General features: G+C 38.5%; 1 pseudogene; it reads left to right on the top strand.

Moving 5' to 3' along the window:
* The first annotated feature begins 582 nt into the window (after window positions 1-582).
* LOC140507702 (holocytochrome c-type synthase pseudogene) lies at window positions 583-1,119 on the top strand (annotated as a pseudogene).
* The last annotated feature ends 10,274 nt before the right edge of the window (window positions 1,120-11,393 follow it).

Consider the following 11,393-nt stretch of genomic DNA (forward strand, 5'->3'; position numbering starts at 1 on the left):
GAGGCAGAGTTGTGCAAACTCGTCAACCTCACTCTCTCTTTCAGATTCATCAAAGTCCAGTGGCAAGACAAAAGTCAAGATGGCTGACAATGGCTCAAGATGCAGTGGATGACGCTGGCATCTTCAATGTCTCCCAAACTCTAAGCACTCCACAGCACCTGTTTCAGCTGCCTTCATGGCCATTGAAACAAATTGTTCTCATCCACCCACTCGGCCAGTAGAAATCTTCATATACTTGGGGTAGACATTCCCCCTAACCAATGAGTCTGAAGCATGCCAGTTAACCTCCACCTGGTTTAGCCCATCTGCTGAGACAATTTACTTGGGCATGAACACTGTTCATGCTATAGCTTCAAGAATCCACAGATAAGAGTTGGATGTCAAGTGGACACCAAAGTGGATGAGAAGCCCTGAAAAGAAGCCCTCACATCAGAGATACCGGTCCTCCCTGAATATCCCATATACTCCTACAGTAATTGAGGTGATTTGAAAATTTTAAGCAACAATCCAAGAAGTTCCCAATATAACCAAATAAGGCTGAAATATATACTTAGAATTGTTTTCCAAAAAGTGATTCAGACCATGGGTTTGTCCACATCTATTCCTACTATTGCAGTTCAGATCTCAACTGTTTCAGAGAATCAGGCAGGCTTTCTATCTTCAGGATGCCCAATGAACAAAGGAAAAGAAAATGATTGTACACTGGATATAAACCCACCTAACAAAACTTGTGAAAGTGAGTCTCAGTACCTGCACATCAGGATCAAGCATATGAATATGCAGAATGTCAAGATGAATATAATCTAGGTCCTTCAAATATGATGTCACCATCTAATCAGCCATCACCCCCAGGTCAGCTGTTCACATTATCAATTGTCACAGAAGAATTATCAATTTTCAGGGCAGATTTGGGGGAAAAATGGACTCACTCTTAAGAAAAGAGGTGCTGGAATGCCATGTTAAGGAAAGGGTGGCAGTAGAAAGATGATAACATCAGGGAGAAAGTTATGTGTGATGATGTCATTAAGATTCACAATCAGAATGATGAAAAGACTTGAATCTTTAAAGGGGGAAGCTCTTCATACTACTGAATGCCCAGGTGACATTCTGTGTCATTGAGCACTGATCCAATCTCGGGGCAAAGCTAAGGACTATTCACCAGGCACAAGAATTCACTTATGGCACTAGACCCTTATCTGTAGTCATCTATTAGATATCTTGGATTGGATTTCCTGTACACATCTTAAACTCAACTTCTCCAAAACAGAACTCAAAGTCTTTCCCCAAAACCCATCCCCTCTTCCTAACTTTCCTATTATTGCTGAGGACAACATCACCCTCCCAAATCACCCAAGTTTACAACTTATGCATTCTCTTCAATTCTGTCTTTCACCCCCTACCTCCAATCAATGATCAAGTTCTATCTATCATACCTTCATAACATCTCTCCTTTGTTTCCCCTTCTCTCCTCTGATACTGTTATCACCCTGGGGCAGATTATCATTTCATGACAGAATTATTGCAAAGCTTTTTGCTTGATTTCCCTGCTTCAATGTTACAAAGCAGCAACTAACCCCAAAGGAGAGGTAGGAGACATGTGCCAGACAAGTCAGACCAATGCTTCCACTTTGATCACTAACTCTTCTCAGACTTTGATGGACACAGCCTACGACTCTGAACCCAAGACTCTTGGGAATAGCAGTGTCTCTAACCCATCAGTCCTGCTTCCCATCTGGCCCCTGCAACTATCACTGAGGAGAGAGGTCACATTGGAGATAGGGCCCACCTTCTTTATTACCATCATCAACAACTACCAACTGACAGAGCCCTGGAAGTGAAAGGACCCCACGTTATCACAGCTCCTACTTCCAAGCCAAACCTTGTAGCCATCGTCTAGGGAAACAGCTCCTGTGGAGAAAGTCATTCCCATCAAGTGCCAACACGTTACCACTCATATAATAAGTAACAGCCTATGTAGTATCAAGGCACCCAGGCAGACTAGGACCCGGAGCCCCAGAACCTTGGAAATAGCAATGCTTTTAGTTCACAGCCCATAGCATTCATCCCAGGAAACAACACTCATGGAAGTGTAGCCTAGCAACGGCTCTTCCAGGTGCTACAACCAGAACTACTAAAGATTCAGAAAGAAAGTTCTTGCCATCAATGTCCTTGGCACTGAATGTCATTTTATCAGTAAAAATGTTAAAGAAGAGGCATTCATATCCGCTTTGCCAATGGAGTAAGCAGGACTGGGAGAATACCGTACCTAGTAGCAACAATATTGTGACAATTATCAGTTTTTGAAAAACTTAGCTACTCCGATCGACACAATGGTCCTCCACGATTCCAGAGATTCATGATGTAAAAATGTTACCCACCTCCAGAGAGAGAACTGATGAACTCTGAGTACAGATTAAAGGATAATTTCTTTCATTTTATTTTCTTTTTACTTTTGTAGCATAGCTAATGTGGAAATATGTTTGGCATGACTTCATATGTAATGGATATTGTGTTTTTGCTTAATGTGAGGGAAGGGTAAGGGGGGGGAGGGAGGGAGAGACAGAGAGACAGAGAAAAACAGAGAGAGAGAGAGAGAGAATGTAGAAGTGAAAATAAAAATTAAAAAAAATTAAATTAAAAAAATCTGATTTGCCATTGCATTCTAAGGATCATGGGCTCTTCCCATCTTGCAGTTGAAAACTGCCATATGTGCTGTCTCTTGAATTAGAATGTGAACTCCTTGAGATCAGGAACTATCTTACTTTCCTATTTGTACCCTGAGTCTAACACAGAGCTTTTTCACATAGTAAACACTTAATAAATGCTTCTTTTCCCTTCCTTCATTTGTTCTTTCTTCCTTTCCCTACTCCAGTCCATTCTCCACGCAGCTTTCAAGTGATCTTCCTATGAAACAAAGCAGAGATCTGATCCACCCACTCCCTTCCCCCAACCAATTCAACAAACTCCATTGGCTCCTTATTACTGCCAGAATCCAATATAAAATTTTCTAATTGGCTATTAAAGCCCTTCCTAACCTGGTCCTTTTCTACCTTTTCAAATTTCTTACACTTTATTCTTCTTCTCCATGATTTATGATGTTCAGTGACACTGTTCTTGATGCTGTTTCTCACACAAGACACTCCACATTCTGACTCCTTTCAGTTTCATTGACTACCTTCCAGGCCTAGAACACTTCCTCCTCACCTCTGCTTCCTGACTTCCTTCAAATCTTAACTAAAATTCCACCTTCTGCAAGAAGCCTTTCCTGATACCCCTTAATGCTGATACTTTCCCTCTAAGATTAGCTCCAGTTTATTCAGTGCGTATCTTGTATACACATAGTTGCTCTTGAATTGTCTCCCACATTAGTTTGTGAGCTATATGAAAGGAGAGACCATTTTTGCCTTTTTTGTATCCCCAGAACTTAGCACAATGCCTGTCATATAGTAGGTGATTAATAAATGCTTGATTCCTTGATGCTAACTTGCAAAACTGCAGAGAATATACAGGACTTGCCTTTGTATCCTTTATATTCTAACCAAAACTTACATACATGCTCATCCCCAAATTCTTTAGGACATCTCCCTCTCTCTGTTCCCAGTGCTTGGAATGTACTCCCTACTCACCTCTAAGTCTTAGAATCTTTACTTTCCTTCAAGGCTCAGCTCATTTTCCTATAGGAAAACTTACCAGGTCCCCTTAGTTATTAGTGCTATTTCCTCCTACTCAAACCATTCTGTTATTTGTTTACATGTTATATCTCTCAGTTGTTTGTACTGTATGTGAGAACAGTAGCCATTTCTCACTTTGCCTCTGTATCTCCCGTGCCTGGCCATCTCCAATGTCTTGTGCAAAACAGGAGCTTGACAAATTTTCGAACTGAATTAGATTGGGTTGTATTAGGAACTCACTAACTCCCAAGGCAACTGATTCTATTTTTGGACAGTTTTATTAGGAAGTTTTTTCTTTATAATGAGACATAATCTTCCCTTCTGTAATTTCTGCCTATTCATTGTTATTGTTCACTTGTTTCAGTTGTGTCTTCATGATCCCATTTTGAGTTTCCTTAGTAAAGATACCAGAATAATTTTCCATTTCCTTCTACAGCTCATTTTACAGATGAGGAAACTGAGACAAACAGGGTTAAGTGACTTGCCCAGGGTCACACAGCTAGTAAGTGTCTGAGGCCGAATTTGAACTCAGAAAGATATGTCTTCCTGATTATGAGCCCAGTCCTTTATCCACTGTACCATCTAGCTGCCTTTGCCCATTCAGACTAGTTCAATTTTTAAAAATCTAATTCACTAAATATTTATGAAGTACATATGTGATAAAAGACAGAAACAAAAATTAAATAGTCCTACTTTCAGGGAGTTCTTTCAGGGAGTTCACATTCAACTTGGAAGTTTCAAAATACACACAAATAAGAACACTAAATAGTATTTACAAAGTAAAGCAAAGTAACCTCAAGAATAATTACTAGGAGAGGCAGGAAAGATCCCACAGAGGACCTGGCATTTTAGTTTCATTTTGAAGGAAAAGTTTTCTATGAGGCCAAGGTGAGGATGAAATGTAGTCTGGGACCTACTGAGCAAAGACCTAGTGAGGGAGAATTGATTGCCACGTATGGGCAATAGCTAGGAGTTCAGTTTGATTGAAATGGAGAGAACCTAAGGAAGAAGAAATAGAGTTGAAAAGGGAGGACAGAACCAGATTGTGACCAGCTTTAAATACAAAACAGGAGAGTCTGCATTCTATCCGAACACTACCTTATTGAGTTCAGATGTTCCTAAGTATTTCCAATATTGTCTATTCCACTGATCATTTTCTATTTTTTTTTAAATCAGTGCCAGATAGCTTTAGTGATTTCTGCCTTATAGTTTAATTTTAGATCTGAAAGTGCTATTGCTGATTCATTCTTGCTTTTTTACATTGTTTCCTTTGAAATTCTAGATCTTTCATTCCTTCAAATGTAATTTGTCAACAACTTGTCTGGTTCTTTAAAGTACCCCCTTGGTAATTTGATTAATATAGCACTAAATCTGTAAATTAATTAAGATAGTATCATTTATCATCATCATTATTATTATATTGGCATGGCCCAACTATGAGCAATGACTAACTATCCCATTATTTAAGTTGTTCCTAATTTCTTTAAAGAGGGTTTGGTCCTTGCATGCCTGGAATGTGCCTTCATTGAGTAACTCCTAGATATTTTATGCATTTTGTAGTTATATTGAATAGGACTTCTCTTTCTATTATTTCTCCTGTCTTTGGTTATTGTATAATAGAAATGTTAATGTTTATGGATTTATTTTGTATCAAATTAGCAATTTTCTCAATTAGTTTCTTTGCTGATTCCCTGATTTTGATTTGCAAAAAAAAAAAATCTTCAGGGGTCCCACCCTACAGAGCTTCTTCAAGTTATAGCTTTAAGTTGTGTCTCCCAAGTTCAAGTTGGGAATCCCCATTTCAACATATTCTGTGGATCCCCAACTCCCAAAAATGTAACTAATGAATCCCCATTGCTACACTCAACAGATTTAAATAAAACAAAGGCATTTACTAAAATGACATCATAAGAGCAGTAGTTGCAAAATATTTCCCTATATAACTGAGGTATACTCTCTCACAAATATGCACAGTTGGAAAAACTAGGCACACACAAAGAACATAATAGTAGAAAAGCACATATTTAGAGAATACGTAATTGGGGTGACTTGCAACTATGAGGTTACAAGGCCCTAATATCCCTTCTTTTTCTTGTGTCTTCATGTTGCTTCACCTAGGCACAGTGTTTTTCTTAGGCAGATCACTCAGTTAGGACTGTTTTTTTCTGCAGATCAACTCCCCACAGCCAGGGATAACTTTTTTCTTGACCCACAAAGTTCTTCTTGTCCCATGACTTGACTGACTGAGCTTATGTGAGTTGGATATTGTCTCTTACTGAAGCATCCTATTGCAAAATCCCATGGCCAGTGTGGGAGGAGAAAGAAAAGGGAATTCCTTGCTTGCTACCATCTAGTCAAGAATAATTCTTTTTGAGGGGGCTGGAGCCAAGATGGCAGAGTAGAAAGATGCACGTAATATAGCTCTTCCCCCACAGCCCATAAAATACCTGTAAAAAATGTCTCTTAACAAATTCTAGAGCAGCAGAAGACACAGAATGACAGAGTGAAAGAGATTTCCAGCCAAAGGTAACCTGGAAGGCCGGCAGGAAAAGTCTATCCCATAGGACGTGGAACAGAGCAGAGCCCAACCCTGGCCATGTAGCACTGGGAGGAACAGGACCGAAACAGGCCTCTGGGACAGAATCCCCAGCAGGGAGGGTCTCAGATCCCTCAACCTACAAGTGCCAAAGACAGCTTCAAAGGTCAGTGAAAGGGCTTTCCCAGCTGGGCGAGAGGAGAACAGGGTCCCCCCCAGCATGGGCCACAAGCAGCAGCAGCAGCAGCAACAACAGCAGGGAGGTAGTGCTATGTGGCAGTGGCTGAGTCAGGTGGCAGCTTCCATTGTGGGAATGGCTCACCTTAAAGCCCCTGGTGGAATTGAGCAGCAGATCTGAACCTCAGCTCTGAGGGATGGTCCTGCCCCTGCCTAAAGGCCCTGGGAGAAGTGAACAGTTGACCTAAATTTCAGCCCTGAGCACAGTCCTAGGGGGAGGAGGAACACTAGGACCCTCCTCTTGACAAAGGATTCAGAAGTCAAATGACTGGTTGGGAAAATGCCCAAAAAAGGGGAAAAAAATAAGACTATAGAAGGTTACTTTCTTAGTGAACAGGTATTTCTTTCCATTCTTCAGATGAGGAAGAACAATGCATACTGTCAGAGGAAGTCAAGGCTTCTGCATCCAGTACCTCCAAAATAAATATGCAATGGGCTCAGGCCAAGGAAGAGTTGAAAAGTGAGTTGGCAACTTGCTAAAGGAGAGCCCAAAAAATGCTGAAGAAAATAACAAATTTAAAAATAGGCTAACTCAATTGGAAAAAGAGGTTGAAAAAGTCAGTGAGGAGAAGAAGGCTTTAAAAAGCAGAATCAGCCAAATGGAAAAGGAGGTTCTAAAGCTCACTGAAGAAAATAGTTCTTTAAAAATGACAGTGGAACTGAGGGAAGCAATGACTTTATGATAAACCACGAAATTACAAAAGAAAACCAAAAGAATGAAAAAATAGAAGATAATGCAAAATATCTCATTGGAAAAACAACTAACCTGGAAAATAGATCAAGGAGAGACAATTTAAAAATTATGGGACTACTTGAAAGTCATGATCAAAAAAAGAGCCTAGACATTATCTTTCAAGAAACTATCAAGGAAAACTGCCCTGATATTCTATAATCAGAGGGAAAAATAAATATTGAAAGAATCCACTGATCACCTCCCTGAAAGAAATCTGAAAAGAAAAACTCCTAGGAATATTCTGTCCAAATTTCAGAGTTCCCACGTCAAGGAGAAAATATTTCAAGCAGCTAGAAAAAAACAATTCAAGTTTTGTGGAAATACAATCAGGATAACACAGGATCTGGCAACTTGTACATTAAGGGATCAAAGGGCTTGGAATAGGATATTCCAGAATTCAAAGGAATTGGGATTAAAACCAAGAATCACTTACCCAGAAAAACTGAGTATAATACTTCAAGGGGAAAAAATGGTCAATCAACTATATAGAGGACTTTCAAGCATTCTTGATGAAAAGACCAGAACTGAAGAGAAAATTTGACTTTCAGACACAAGAATAAATAAAAGCATGAAACGGTAAACAAAAAAGAGAAATCATAAAGAACTTTCTAAAGCTGAACTGTTTACATTCCTACATGGAAAGATAATATTTGTAACTCTTGAGATTTTTCTCAATATTTGGGTAGGTGGAGGGATTACACACACACACACACACAGACACACACACACACACACACAGAGCACAAGTTGAGTTGAATCAAAAGGGATATCTGTAAAAAAATAAAATTAAAGGCTGAGAGAGGAATATATTAGGAGGAGAAAGGGAAAAATGGAATGGGGCAAATTATTACTCATAAAAGAGATAAGAAAAATCTTTTTCAATGGAGTAGAAAAGGGAGGAGAAAATGAGAGGGGAAAAGTGAAGCTTACTCTCTTCACATATGGCTAAAGGAGGGAATAACATGCTCACTAAATTTGGTATGAAAATCTATCTTACACTACAGGAAAGTAGGGGAGAAGGGGACAAGTGGGATGAAGGGGAAGATAGAAGGGATGAATGGGGGAAGGGAGTAACTAGAAGTAAAGACTTTTAGGAAGGGACAAGGTCAAATGGAAATAGAATAAAGGGGGGACAGGGTAGGATGGAGGGAAATATAGTTAGTCTTATACAACATGACTATTATAGAAGTCTTTTGCAAAACAATACATATATAGCCTGTATTGAATTGCTTGCCTTCTCAGTGGGGATGGGTTGGGAGGGAGAAAGGGAGAGAAGTTGGAATTCAAAGTATTAAAAATGAATGGTGAGAATTGTTATTGCATATAACTGGGAAATAAGAAATACAGGTAATGGGGTATAGAAATCTATCTTGCCCTACAAGAAAAGAGAGAAGATGGGGTTAAGGGAAGTGTGGGATATTATAGAAGGGAGGGCACCTTGAGGGAAGGGGTAATCAGAATGCAAGGTGTTATGGGGTGGGGGGAGGGGAGAGATGGAGAGAAAAATTGAAACTCAAAATTTTGTGGAAATGAATGTCATAATCTAAAAATAAATAAATAAAAAGAATAATTCTTTTTTTCAACAGTTTTTCCTCTCTTCTTGATTCAGAAGTCCCACAATCCTTAGACCTATCACCTGCCTTGACTGACTCTAGAGTGTAGCATTTATTAACCTTTTCTTTTATATTGTGAATCCCTTTGACAGTATAGTGAAGCCCTTGGACCATTTCGCAGTATGAAATATTTAAGTGCATAAAATAAAATGCACATAATTATAAAGGAAATCAAAATTACATTGCTAAATATCCAAATACTCAGAAGTTCCTTAATTCTTTTTTTGATTACTTTATTTCTTTTTCCCATAATCCCTTTTTCAAACTTTTCCCTATCCTTTCCATTCCTCAATTTCCACCCTTCAAGCATATTCACTGAGATTTGAGACCATGATGTGAGCTCCATTAGATTTCATCTTCTAATCCTCTCTGTTTTGTTATGCCTACGAGGAAGAGATTTTCTGACTTCTGAGGTAAGTGCCTCTATGTATTTTTGTGACTTTGTTTTCAGTCTTTCCCACTTCCTTAGAACCTTGTTTTGAGAATACAATTCTCATGCTTCTTCTATCTCCCCTTCTCCACTGGCTCCTTCCCAGCTGCCTAACATGCTGGGATCTTCCCAGTCATTTAAAACTTCTTTCCTTAGTTTTCTAAACCATGCAGCTACTTTTCCATCTTTCCATTTGCTGCCAAAATTTTCAAAAACCAGATGCCCCCACTTCAAAACCACAGGGGTTGGAAAGGGTAGAAAACTCATCAAGGTTCTTTTTAAAATTTCCATAGAGGGGAAAAACATACAATCTTAAATTTTTTGTGAGAGGATAGGGGATGGGAAAATATTTGTAGAGAGAAGTGCTTTAAAATTATCAAGATTTTGTTGGTACATTTGGAGACCAGCATGGTGTCCTACACAGCTGTGAACTTTGTACCTTTCTGCTTATGTCCTGCATTTTGTGTTTTGCCAAACTTTAGAATTATTACTTCAATTTGGGAGAGAAAAAAATATACAAAAACAGAGGGAGAGAGGGAGAAAAAGAGGAAGACTTGAGGGGAAAAGCCCAAGTCCTCTGAAAAATCAGGGTTGGTTTTCTGATTTACTTTTAATTATAAACACAAAAGAACCAAAACCAAAAGCTCTGTTCCAAAGCATTTAAGGATTCATTCCATATTATGAGGAATCTCTCTAATTTTTGTCCTAGGTTCAAAGGTCCACAGTGTCACATCCTTGGACAATCCTTACACTTATCAGAGTCCCATAGCAACATCATTCCTGTTGGCACTATTCTCTGAATCCAATAGAACTTTAGAGTTGAAAATAACTTGGGGAAATTGTTTAGCTAGCCACCTGTTTTCCAAAAAGACCTCAGCTAAACTCTACCATATGCACAAACACCAGTCATAATATGAAATCCATTGTACATCATTTGAATTTTAAAGAGATTGGAATAAATGTACATAGAAAGGGTCTGTTGAGGGAACAAAATTTCTAAGGCACAAGTAAGGATGATTTCATGCTATAGGCAGAGAAATGAAAGAGAAAGAGAGAGAGAGAGAGAGAGAGAGAGAGAGAGAGAGAGAGAGAGAGAGAGAGAGAGAGAGAGAGAGAAAGAGAGAGAGAGAGAGAGAGAGAGAGAGAGAGAGAGAGAGAGAGAGAGAGAGAGAGAGAGAATTATTAGGGGAAAAGGAAAGAACCCATATGTTCGAAAATATTTTTAGCAGCTCTCTTTGTGGTGGCAAAGACCTAGAAATTGCAGGGATGCCCATCAGTTGGGGAATGGCTGAACTAGCTGTGGTATGGGATTGTGATGGAATGCCACTGTGCTGTAAGAAATTATGAGCTTAATGATCTTAGAAAAGCATGGAAAGACTTGCACAAGATAAAGAAGAACAAAATGAGCAGGACCAAGAAAATATTGTATGCAATAACAGCAATATTGTCTTAAGAACAATTTTGAGCAAATAAGTTATTTTGATTATTATGAACATCCAAGTTAATTATAATGGACATATGAAGAAAGACACTATCTGTATCCAGAGAAAGAACTGATAAATAGAAGCATATATAGAATAATTGTGACTAATGTAGCCATCTTTGGAATTGGGTGAGGGGCAGGAAAGAGGGGAGAAAAGAAAAACAGAAAAAAATAAATTTACGTGAAAAATTTATTGTACAGTTCAAATGGATAGCAAATTGTATAGAATAGATCTGCAGTTTCATGTGTAATTATCTTTTTTATTATACTGTTATGGAAATGCTTATTTCATTTCATAAATTAAAAATAAAATAAATAAACACACACACACATACACACACACACACACACACACACACACACACACACACACACAAAATGACCTACATGGTGTAAAGGAAAGAGAATTTAATTGAATTGGAATTGGAAGTCCTGGATTGAAATTCTAGTTCCCATATTGACTCTCTATGTGAACATGAGAAAGTTTTCCTGATTTATAGAGTAAGGAAGTTGAATAAGATGATGACTAAAATCCCTTCTAGTTCTAAATCTATGATCTTATAAATCTTTTCTTTTCCTCTTTCTTGGTCCTTTTGGAGGCAATGGTAAGATGCTGAGAAGTTGTTACCAGTGGAACTTTTTGTATAAAGCCCTATTCCTTTATTTTAAGGATTTAAAATAGAACTGCAT

The sequence above is a fragment of the Notamacropus eugenii genome, chromosome 5 (assembly GCF_028372415.1).
Source record: "Notamacropus eugenii isolate mMacEug1 chromosome 5, mMacEug1.pri_v2, whole genome shotgun sequence".
Lineage (NCBI taxonomy): Eukaryota > Metazoa > Chordata > Mammalia > Diprotodontia > Macropodidae > Notamacropus > Notamacropus eugenii.